The sequence below is a fragment of the Rhopilema esculentum genome, chromosome 11 (assembly GCF_057945365.1).
Source record: "Rhopilema esculentum isolate cy_ngs chromosome 11, ASM5794536v1, whole genome shotgun sequence".
Classification (NCBI taxonomy): Eukaryota; Metazoa; Cnidaria; class Scyphozoa; order Rhizostomeae; family Rhizostomatidae; genus Rhopilema; species Rhopilema esculentum.
Genome location: NC_142825.1, coordinates 4,615,618 through 4,628,999, shown reverse-complemented (window position 1 = coordinate 4,628,999; position 13,382 = coordinate 4,615,618).

Below are 13,382 nucleotides of genomic sequence, written 5' to 3'. Positions count from 1 at the left end.
TGAATGTTTGTGTTAGGAGAAGTTCGGAGGGTATTGCGTGAAACAGTTTGGCATTGAAGATCGAGACCAAATTGATTTTCAGAAAGAACTATACTAGTTAAAGTAGCACTTATGGGAAGATCAAGCCACTGGCGAATGTATTTAGATACGTTTGCGCAAAAGAGTGAGGGGGTTGACGCCCCGCAGCCCTCCCTCTAGCACCGTCTATGACCTGTAATTAACTCTAAATGCACCCTAAATGCACCTTTAATGCCCTTCAATGCACATTCAATCCACTTTAAATGCACTTTCAATGCATTTCCAATGCACTTCCAATGCACTTCCAATGCACTTCCAATGAACTTCCAATGCACTTCCAATGCACTTCCAATGCACTCTCATTGCACTTCCAATGCACTTTCAATGCACTCTCATTGCAATTCCATTGCACTTCTAATGCACTTTCATTGCACTTCCAATGCACCTTCAATGCACTTTCAATGCACTTTCAATGCACTCTCATTGCACTTCCAATGCACTTTCAATGCACTCTCATTGCACTTACAATGCACTTCCAATGCACTTTTAATGCACTCTCATTGCACTTTCAATGCACTTCCAATGCATTTCCAATGCATTTCCATTGCACTTCCAATGCACTTTCAATGCACTTTCAATGCATTTCCATTGCACTTTCAATGCACTTTCAATGCACTCTCATTGCACTTACAATGCACTTCCAATGCACTTTCAATGCACTCTCATTGCACTTTCAATGCACTACCAATGCACTTCCAATGCATTTCCATTGCACTTCCAATGCACTTTCAATGCACTTTCAATGCATTTCCATTGCACTTCCAATGCACTTCCAATGCACTTTCATTGCACTTCCAATGCACTTCCAATGCACTTCCAATTCACTTTAAATGCACTTTCAGTGCACATTCAATGCACTTTCAATGCACTTTCAAAAATTTCAAAAATTTTGGGAGGCCATCAGCCCATTTTTGTGTTTTAAGTCTCGTTTTTGCGTATATGATATTGCGAATTTAATTTTTATCCTAGAATGGACATCTAAAAAGTTTAATACATGTTTTGATGGAACTAATTTTTGAATTGTCATCCATAGGAACTGTGGCATTAATTGCTAATTAATCCCAACTTATTTGTTTTAGCGAAAGCTCCCAGATATGTTCTTTGTGACAAGTATCAATCTGACGAACGAATCCTCATTAATCCCAATCATATTATATCTACTAGGAAGCCTGACTCAAACATCAAACCACCAGCTAGTCTTAAAATTATAGCGACAGAGTTTCCAAGCAGAATTGTTTGTGGAGAAGCCTCATGTTTTCTTTACATGGCGGCAGAAGACTGAGATCTATGATCTCTTTTTGTCTTTCGAACTTCTCCACAAACAACTTGTATCGGAGAAGATTAACTTAGGATGTTGTAACAAGAAAAAGTGTGCAGGCCAAGTAATGCTTACTTTTTCTAGGCCTCATGGTACCATGTCCAATATATTCCTTTGTTTTCCAGTACCATTTTATCTATGAAAATCTTGGTTCCACCCAATTTATGGGACAAGAACAACTTTAGAATGCTGGTGGTCACTGGCCCAGTTGTTTGAAATGATCACTGTCCGGCTAAAGAGTTGATTAAACAATATTTCTTTCCCTTCTTCGTTGATATGGAAGCTGTTGAAGTCATATAACACCTTAATGTCAGGACTTGTTAAGACGTATATATAATTTCACCTCTCTCACCTCTTTCACCATCTTTATATGCTGTTGTCCTTGTATTTGTCAAAGACAGTCACAATCCCACTTTTTGCAAAAACATATCTTTGAGAGAATAAAAAGAATAGAAAAAAATAGAAATAGAAGAAAAGAATAGTGCGATAAATCCTTTTACAGTATTGCTTTATTTCAAAGGAATTGGCCTGGGTGTGTGGTGCCCCATAAAGTAACGACTTCCATTTTGAGACTGGAGTTAATCAAACGTAAAAACCATGCCTTAAAAGTAGCAAAATGTTTGCAAAAAAGTGCCGATAGCACAAAGAGTGCCTCATAAAATCATAGGCATAAAATATCGTGAAGCATTTCAGTGAATTTTTCAAGAGTTGGTTATTTAGTCTAAGAATGTTATCAATTCGAGCTCCCTCACTTTGAATTTCTTGGCGCCGCCCCTGTGTACCTGTTCAATTTATCCGCACATGATGGTTCATCGAAGCTAACGTTGGTCACTTGTGCAAGTTTCATACAATTAAGCCCTAACAGCTGAGTGGGTGCAAGTGGATACGATAGCGTTGTCTCTGATGAAGAGCCTTTCCGTTCTTTACTATCTTTAATCAACAAGGCTGTCATCATTTTGAAAGTTTTGATTGAGAAAAACAAGTGCCACTATTAATTGCCACACAAAATGCTCAAACTGTTAATTGATTAATTTTCATATGCTGTGAAGTTTAATTTTTTAAAGTTGAAAGCCTGCATTGGAAATATTATTTATGCTAATAGAGCGACTAAGGCCTAACCTTCCCATTTTGAGCTTATTTCAGGATCGGCAAAGGTAATTCTGGTAAAGACCTAACTTGTATGCTTTATTTGAAAGCTTTGAAGCTGAAAATGCGAGTCATCGAAAACACGCCACTTTGCTGCGCTCCACTTCAAGATCAACACTGTCTATCACAACAACAGCAATTCAGCTACCCGTTGAATTGAATTACTTGGGGCTAGTTTTCACCTCGGTTTCCACTAGCCCCAAAGGAATGCAGATTCGAGCAGAATTGGCCAATCAGAAAGCAATCATCAATTGAATAGTCGAGTTATGAGAGGCACTTGATTGGTGCATTCTCTGCTAGTTTGGGGCTAGCCCCAAAAGCTAAGGAGATGGTTTCTGATACGCGTGTTTGTCTAGTTTTCAGAAGAACCGCGGGTAGTGGGAGCTAAAAAAACTAGAGACTGGACAAACAGTGAAACTCGAAGCAACGAAATTAGGGAACAGTGGTAAATTGATAATGGACGTTGAATTTTTTAATTACGTTTATAAATCTAAAATTTAATTTTGGAAATCTTTCATATGGCTGAGCCTCACTAACCCCAATACAAGAGCCACCACTGCAACTGATTGAGAATGGACAAGCCGGGCAAGGATTAAGGGACGTTTGCCATGGGTTTGATAGAAATTAAAGAAAATCTAAATTTTTAGTGCAGAAGTCCGAAAGACAAAAAGGAATCATAATCTTTTGCTGCCATGCAAAGAAAACCCAAGGATTTATATTCTGCATGCAATCTAAATCGCTTTGATTTTCAAGGTAGTTTGATACTTCAGTTGGGCTTCCTAGTATATAGATCATGGTTTGGATCAACGAGGAATTTATACTCAGAGTGATACTTGTTTCCAAGAACATACTTGGGAACTTTCGAAAAGCCAAGCTGAAGTAAAAAAGAGCTTCTGACTCAGGCGACGATTTTGAGGCACTTTGAAGCAATAAAACTATCTTTAGATGATCCGGGCCCATGCGAGCAAAGCAAGTGTAACGGTTGCGTTTAGGTTCGGCAAGTAGAGAGACAAGATAAATAGACTTCACTCCATTTAGATACTTAAAGACTGATCATTTCAGAAGCACTAAGCATAATGCATGTGTTTGAACGGAAGTCACAGATTTAATATCACATGACTCATTACTCGTTACATCATTCGTTACATTATTCTCCCTCTAAAGTTTAGTGAGTAACTACTTCTCTAAACCGCAAAGGGGGATTCATATTTTGCCTAAGTCGTACTGGACGAGCCCGTTCTGGCTGCCCATTATGGATACCACCCAAAATTTTCTCCCCAGGGATGATGGGGTCACATACCATGATTTGTGACTCTGGAACTTCTGGAACAGCACAAAAAGAAACCCCTTTGTCAGCTGGGATAACACAGGTTTTAAAATTGTTGTGATGAATAATTTTGTCTTTACCCTCTACGGAACGTATGGTATAATTAACCCCCTTCTTGAAATAATCTTAAATGGTCCAATCCATCTACCTCCTAACTTCCATGTCTTAGGATGACGTAACCAAACTGAACCACCAACAGGGTGTGGGTTCCAGTTCCCAGCATGCTTATCGTAATAATTTTTCTGTCCAGATCTACTGGATAATAGGTTCTGTTGAGCTGACTGCCTAATAGACTGCAGAGACTGACGAACTGAAAGCGCTTTCAGAACCTCTCTGTGGTTTGTCTCAATAGCAATAACAATGCCAATATAAGTGCCAATATAACCATAGGCATAACATATTAGCGCAATCATTATGCATATTAGTGCAATTTTAAGAAAAGTGGGTTTTAGCCCAATAATGTTGCTTACTCGAACCCCATTGAGATTTTGCTGCCTTTATTAATTAAACTAGAATATATTTATTTAAGAATTTCTGTGTGTCAGAGCAATTTGTGCACCAAAGACATAAGAGGTACTTGTTGTGCACCAAATTGTGCACCAAAAAGAATTGCTACGCACCGGATTATCCGGTTTTCAACGCTTTCTTTTCATACCGGTTTAACATCGATTTTCAAAATCAGCATTCTTGAATTGACCAAAAGCACTTGGTCCTATAAGTTTCGCTCTTGGTCTATTACTGCCCCTTTCAATACACTTTCAATGCACCGCTAATACCCCTTAATTGCACTTCCAATGCACCTTCAATGCACTTTCAATGCACTTCCAATGCACCTTCGATGCACTTCCAATGCACTTTCAATGCACTTCCATTGCACTTCCAATGCAGCTCCAATGCACTTTCAATCCACTTCCATTGCATTTCCAATGCACTTCCAATGCACTTACAATGCACTTTCACTGCACTCTCAATGCACTTACAATGCACTCTAAATGCACTTCCAATGCACCTTCAATGCACTCTCAATGCACTTCCAATGCACCTTCAATGCACTTTCAATGCACTCTCAATGCACTTACAATGCACTTTCAATGCACTTTCAATGCACTTTCAATGCACTCTCAATGCACTTTCAATGCACTCTCAATGCACTTACAATGCACTCTCAATGCACTTCCATTGCACTTTCAATGCACTTTCAATGCACTTTCAATGCACTTACAATGCACTTTCAATGCACTTCTAATGAACTTCCAATGCACTTCCATTGCACTTCCAATGAACTTTCAATGCACTTCCAATGCACTTACAATGAACTTACAATGCACTTCCAATGCACTTACAATGCACTTACAATGCACTTACAATGCACTTACAATGCACTTACAATGCACTTTCAATGCACTTTCAATGCACTTTCAATGCACTTCCATTGCATTTCAATTCCTTCCTTTCAGAGTCAAGGTTTTCTTGCCCAGTTTTGTCTTCAACGTTTCTAGCAGCCCTCGAGAATCACTCAGTTTGCTGATTCATTTGCACTTTTTTCGAAAAGAGTTGAAACTCTGAGAATTCAAATAAGTTTTGATCTTGATTCTTAACTCTACATGGGATTTTAAAGCCTGTTTACAGGAGAGGAAAGGTATGGATCCAATTGGGTCCGAATTTTTCGAATCAAAGTCGATATACTGCTGCTGTTTAGGGTATTGCTTTATTATCAATTTTTATTGAATCAATCGTATTCTAAGCCACATTTTTAGTGGGTGTGGCTCATTTTTTCCCGCCACGCCCTAAACCGGGCCCTTGAGTTTTCTAGCCACTCTGCGATTTTGACGCCAGACCGCCCCTGGTTTCGAAGCTGCTTATATCTTGACCATAGTGCTGGATCTCTCTCAGCCCGTCTCTTAATATGGTCTCTCTCGCACATCAAATTCTTGATGCTTGGAGAAATCCATGGTACATGTGCATGCTCCGTCTTAGCGGTCCCTCTTTTCAACGGGGCATGCACATCCAGTGGCGGAAATTATGGGGGTTCTGGGGGGCTCGGGCCCTCCAAATCAGCGATGTCGTCGGAAAATTCGGGCTTTTGTCGGATAATTGACAACCTTTTAACGGGTCGAAATTACTCCAAGAAATTGTTCTCCTTTTTTACCCCAGGAGCCTCTATAACCTTTCTGTACCCTTTATGCAAAATTTGAACATAGCATAGCTGATGAAATATTAGCCAGTACTAAATAATTAATCAAATAATATATGACCAAAATAAAAAAAACTGCTTGTGAATTGTATATTTAATTTCAATTCCGTAAAAATTAGCCGAAATTTCCATCGGATGCTTTCGAATAAATGTTTTTTTCAAACGTATTTCCCACGGACGAAAATAAGATAAAATGCATGAAATGAACGTACGACTTATCAAAAGTGCTATCGGTCGACCTCTTGTATCATCAATTGTCTTAGATGAGATATCGATCTTGATATCAAAAATCATTAATGGATTGCTTTTTTTGCTACTTAATTATGGTGCGGTCAGGAAAAATTTCTAAAGGGTCCCGTCAAAAATCACTTATTTTTATCAAATGTGCAGTTTCTTTAAAATGAGACATGATCCAAGATGTTATCTTGTCGGAAAATTGTAGGCCTGGGCCCTCCCAAATGAAAGCCTGAATATCCGCCACTGTGCACATCCAAGACAGCGAGAAAGAGATCTTAGAAATTGCTAGCCATCCTATTAGGGTCATCCGATCTACATGACATAGCCGTCTCCCAGTCAATACTACGCAAGTAATTAAGGAAAGAATCACGGTCATAATTTTTCAAACTGCGTGACTGTCTTAAATTTCACGTCATTGACATGAACTCTAGCGTTTAATTTTCTAATACCGTATGTCATATAGTGGTCTGTAATACCGATTTTTACGACCGATACATTACAGAGGTTGTTGGGTCGGTTTGAAGAAAGGTGATCTATTAACTAAAAATTTTTATTTGGCTCTTTATCTTTATTTTAGTTAAGTTAAGTGAGCTTCTGCTAGATGCCCAGAGCATCATAGGGCAACTGATAAATTAATACTGAATGTTCTATCTTGACAAGATCAAATTACGAAATTTACAGCAAGGCTGACATTTACAGGATATGTTTTGTTTTAGGTTCTGGGAATTTCGATTTGTTTTAAGTTTTGATAAGAGCGTTTTTCCGATGGTTATACGATAATTACAAAACATGAACTCTATGACCCCGTTTACACTGTCCCGTGCAAGTTTGGAACCGTGACAAAACTGTCGCGGTTCGCCCTTGCGTTTACACTAGCACTGTGGAACCGTGACGATTTTGCTCTGCTATCCGGAACAGTTGTGACTCTGCTTTGAAAGCGAACGAATTTTGTACCGTCACGGTTCCGTTTTTGAACGGGACAGTGTAAACACCTATCCGAGACGATTTTGTCACGGATTCACAAAGAGGTCTTTTGTATGGCTGTTTCAGGTAATCGAGGCTTTGATTGTGGCGTAACTACGTTCTCAAATTCTGAAGAAAAGGAAATTCTGAAGAAAAGACGACCACAGAAAAGGCTTGTAGTGTTTCCCAGTCCAAGCCTTGATTGGACTTGGCAGTTTTGTAGTCTAAAATAACACTGAAAATTAAAGCCACCTTTTCTTTCGTCCAAGTAAAGTTTTAATCGGCCTTCCGCTCCATTTTAACTCACAATAAAAATTCGATTGTTGACTTCAGCGGCAAAATAAAAGCCTTGGTTGACTAAATACAGCTTCTTCTAAACAATGTTCTACCATTAAATTAAGGTCGTACCGGTACAGTGTAAACGGAACGGCTAAACGGAACAATTTGGAACCGCGACAGTGTAAACACTTGCGAACCGTAACGGTACAAAATTGTCCCGGGACAGTGTAAACGGGGTCTATATCGAACTGACGAGGAAAATTCACATTTTTTTGAACAAAGCAGAAATCTGGGATAGCCGCAAAAAGACATTTTCACAAATCCCAAAATTCAATACAGCACATTTTGGAAATCACTACTGTGCGTTTTTAAATTAACACTGAACAAAGTGTGTAATACTGCACACTAAAATAGGCCCTGGAAAGAGCATTATCATTCAAGAAAGGAACATGCACAAATTACACAACAAAATATAGGCAACATTGGAAAAATCCTCTTCCCCCTAAATTATCATCTAATTTGCATCATTTATTGATCATTATGACCGTAAACATTTGTATGAACCCCCTCCCTCCATCTTTGATTAGGTAATACGTGAACGTTCCCATCTGTCAACTTATCGATAATCTTATCCAGATACAACCATTCTGAATGGAAAGAACATAGGATTGTACTCAGTTAATGCTTCAAAAGTGAGAACCCTCTCAGCTATTCAATATCAGGCATTTCAAATTTTGCGTTAGTCATAAGTCGTTGTTAATCCCAAGTCTTGCGCGTTTTTGAAGATTTCGGAAAACCATTCAATAGATTATACAATTACGAGGAATTTGCAAAAACTGGTGAAAATTTGATACATCATTGATATAGTTTTTCTCAATTTAATGGTGAAGCTAAACTAAACTGTAAAATCTATGACGCCGAAACCATAACCACGGCGAACTTTTTATGCAAACGTTCTTTCGAAGGGTCAATTGATGGTTGTAATCCATTTTAGTTCTGTGCGAATATTGATAATTGCCTTTCGAAAGTTCTTTGTAAAAGATAACTCGAAGCAAGGGCGTACCGGGAAATTTCGCAGTGTCCTGATGGGCCGAGGAGCTATGAGTGGAGAAAAACAGTAGATCATTTTTCGCAGGTAGAAAGGCCAAAATTTGGTGTATCCTGCAGAGCAGTGAGAGATCGCTTCCAGAATATTTTCACCAACAAAAAGTCCAAATATAAAAGAGAAGAAAGTGCAAATGGAATTAATCCTGAGCACACAGAAAAACATGTTCTCCATGCAAGATAAGGGAGCTTTTTGATGCAGCAATAGCTTATCAGGAAGCAGCATCCCAGCAAGTTAAAGAAAAACAAACAGCAGAAATGGAAAAAGCTGAAGAAATAAGAAGGAAATCAGTAGAAACAATTGGAGAGAGCAGGAAGAGAAATGAAGGGAAAATTCAAAGATGTAAGTGAAAAGAAACGTAACGTTCGGCAGAAAACCTTTCAAAATTATTCAAGAAAGAATCAGAGTTGGCAGTTGACTCAATCCGGGCTGACTCACAACTGCGTTCGGAAACCAAGTTCACCCTGGGTTAACTCAACACAAGTTGAACCCGGGTAGCTTTTTGTAGTGAAACCAGGCTTTCGATTAGAAATAATTTCACTTGCTTTCATTATTAAGCGTCGGACGAAGAGTTCAAGTGAATTTGTTCCAATTTTTCGAGCTATTTTGAACATTATTTCTTCCTTGTACTCATATTGTAGTTTTCTAAATGTATTATCAGTCATTCTATCAGTTCAATTTTGCATAGACAGAATATGCTCGATGCATTCTTTAAAAAGCGTTCAGATTTGTAAGAGTTATTAGATTTGAAAGACTAAATACTGAAGCAACGAACATCGTAGAGGAATCAGTTTTGTTGATTTTCTTGATTTCTTAGAAAAAACATGAATCAAAAACTATGGACGAAAACTTTCATAAAAAGAAGCATAAATAAAAGATATTACTGGGAATTCTGAGCCTGGAGAAAACCCGAACTAGGCGGGCTTAAGAAGGTACCTTTCAGAGTAGTTTTAATGTTCGCAACTTAAAAAAGGGGTTCAGAGAGATGGTGACACAGGGGGGCTGGGGGCCTTGAAATCTTTAAATTATAGGTGATATCATTTATGTCTGACCCTGTTATGAATGTCAAATGTCTTGTCTACACTATACTATCGAGCCTTGTTTTACCCAGGCGGCCAATGATAATAATAATACAAATGATTTTAACCGAGCGGCCAAGGTTCACTCGGCCAAGGTTGACTCGGCCAAGGTTGACTCGGCCAAGGTTGACTCGGCCAAGGTTGACTCGGCCAAGGTTGACTCGGCCAAGGTTGACTCGGCCAAGGTTGACTCGGCCAAGGTTGACTCGGCCAAGGTTGACTCGGCCAAGGTTGACTCGGCCAAGGTTGACTCGGCCAAGGTTGACTCGGCCAAGGTTGACTCGGCCAAGGTTGACTCGGCCCGGGCTGACTCGGCCCGGGCTGACTCGGCCCGGGCTGACTCGGCCCGGGCTGACTCGGCCCGGGCTGACTCGGCCCGGGCTGACTCGGCCCGGGCTGACTCGGCCCGGGCTGACTCGGCCCGGGCTGACTCGGCCCGGGCTGACTCGGCCCGGGCTGACTCGGCCCGGGCTGACTCGGCCCGGGCTGACTCGGCCCGGGCTGACTCGGCCCGGGCTGACTCGGCCCGGGCTGACTCGGCCCGGGCTGACTCGGCCCGGGCTGACTCGGCCCGGGCTGACTCGGCCCGGGCTGACTCGGCCCGGGCTGACTCGGCCCGGGCTGACTCGGCCCGGGCTGACTCGGCCCGGGCTGACTCGGCCCGGGCTGACTCGGCCCGGGCTGACTCGGCCCGGGCTGACTCGGCCCGGGCTGACTCGGCCCGGGCTGACTCGGCCCGGGCTGACTCGGCCCGGGCTGACTCGGCCCGGGCTGACTCGGCCCGGGCTGACTCGGCCCGGGCTGACTCGGCCCGGGCTGACTCGGCCCGGGCTGACTCGGCCCGGGCTGACTCGGCCCGGGCTGACTCGGCCCGGGCTGACTCGGCCCGGGCTGACTCGGCCCGGGCTGACTCGGCCCGGGCTGACTCGGCCCGGGCTGACTCGGCCCGGGCTGACTCGGCCCGGGCTGACTCGGCCCGGGCTGACTCGGCCCGGGCTGACTCGGCCCGGGCTGACTCGGCCCGGGCTGACTCGGCCCGGGCTGACTCGGCCCGGGCTGACTCGGCCCGGGCTGACTCGGCCCGGGCTGACTCGGCCCGGGCTGACTCGGCCCGGGCTGACTCGGCCCGGGCTGACTCGGCCCGGGCTGACTCGGCGGGCATTTGGTTTGGAATAATGTTTTGTAAACGCGAAAGAGGGTTGAGCCCGGTCAACTTTTCTACTGCGCATGCGGAATAAGGTGTCGAATTGAAAAAAGCGCCAATTTTTTCAGCATTTTTTCGCAAAGCTTGTGCTTTCTTTTAGACTTGAAGGTTAAGGTAAACGATTTCTGGACGAAACCATTCTTCGATTTCTACATTCTAGAGCCGAACTTTTAAGGCACACAATTATAACAATGTTTGAAACTAGCAGAAGTTTTGAAAATGCGAAAAATTCCACGTAAACGGAAGTTTCCATATTTTCTTTATCAAAACTACTATTGGGGGTCCGAAAATCTTTTGACCTGTTAAGCCGATTATCGTTGCTTTGCGGTTGTGTTCGCATGTCTCATTTACAATATCGCATGGCACATCCATGTATCCAATGTATGACTATGTTCATTCAAACAGGCTTATTCATCTTGAAGCTTTAAGTAACTTGACCCGGATTTCACTGTGGTTTACATGTGTACCTTGCAAGTGCGATCAGTAAAATTCCGTTTTCTACGGACTTACAACTCCTCTACATACAGGTACGAAAAAGCTATTTTGTACCCAAGGAACTAATCGAATTGCTCAAAAATTTGCACACGGTCAGGACAGATGTCGGGTAAGCAAAGTGTCTCAAATTTGTGTAGCTGGGAATCAGTTTACTGCAAACTATGTCATAATTCAATTAAACTAGAAATTATACTTGAAAAATTTAACTAACCCGTTTGTGCAAATTGATAATTTTGCAAATTGATGGGCTCCTTCTGTATGAGAAAGACATGGTAAAAAGGACAAAGAATCTCTTAAGAAAAAACACAGATATTATTCAGTAACGAAAAATATTTAAGTTTGAGGAAAGATTGGAATACTTTAATAAGTTATTTTCAAAACATACGTCTTAATCTTCCATTAATACTTGTAGGAGTTTCATATTTTCCAGGCTCTTTCTGTAGAATTCCCGGTTTGAGGTGTTTCTGCCAAGTTCCAAACAAGGAGAGGGGGGGTACGGCTGGTCATTAGTCAGGGGATAAAAAGCCCCGTTTGTCACTAGACGACTTTTGAATAAAGTTGGACAAATTTTCTTTTTAGTACAAACCGCAGGAGTATTAGCGCTTCAAATACAAAATCAAGATGCCTTTGAGTTCTTAGTTGAAATGCAAAATTAAATAGCCTGTCACAGGACGTTTAAAAATTTTTATCCTTTATCAATCCTAGAGCAGACTTAACTATTAAGGGATATTAGATGGTCCGAGGAAAGAGCCAGGGCCTATTTTAAGAAATTTTCAATACTGCACATTTTTCAGAAATTTCAATACTGCACATTTATAATCATATTTTTTCATAGGAAATTTTGTTGTTGCAATCAGTGCAAACCCCTGCAAACCCCAGGTATCTTAGCCATGCAAGTGTAGCGAGGAAATTGCCCGAATTTTGAACACGTGTATAGGCCATGACGGAGAAATCACAAACAGTTAGACGATATTATACACAATCAATTATCTACAGAAGCTACAAAAGCTACAAAGAAGCTACAAAACCTGAATAGAAACATAGTCATTTATCCCTTGTAAACGGAGTCACTATCTCATGTTTTGTCTGGACAGTAAAACAAAAAAGTTTCATTAGGCTCTTTATCTTTCTTTTAGTTACGTTAAGTGAGCTTCTGCTAGATGCCCAGAGCATCATAGGGCAACTGATAAATTATTACTCAATGTTTTATCTTCGACAAGATCAAATTACGAAATTTACAGCAAGGCTGACATTTACAGGGTATGTTTTGTTTTTGGTTCTGGGAATTTCGATTTGTTTTAAGTTTTGATAAGAGAGTCTTTCCGATGGTTATACGATAATTACAATACATGAACTCTATATCCAAGTGACGAGGAGAATTCACATTTTGTGAACAAATCTGGGATAGCCGCAAAAAGACATTTTCACAAATCCCAAAATTCAATACTGCACATTTTGGAAATCAATACTGTACGTTTTTAAATTAATACTGAACAAAGTGTGTAATACTGCATACTAAAATAGGCCCTGGAAAGAGCATTATCATTCAAGAAAGGAACATGCACCAATTACATAACAAAATATAGGCAACATTGGAAAAATCCTCTTCCCCCTAAATTATCATCTAATTTGCATCATTTTTTTATCATTATGACCGTAAACATTTGTGTGAACCCTCTCCCTCCATCTTTGATTAAGTAATCTGTGAACGTTCCCATACCCAACTGGCAACGCATCGATAATCTTATCCAGATACAACCATTCTGAATGGAAAGAGCATAGGATTGTACTCAGTTAATGCTTCAAAAGTAAGAACCCTCTCAGCTATTCAATATCAGGAATTTGAAATAATTTGCATTAGTCATAAGTAAAGAAACCAATTTGCGTTAGTCATAAGTCTTGGTTAATCCCAAGTCTTGGGCGTTTTTGAAGATTTCGGAAAACCATTCAATAAATT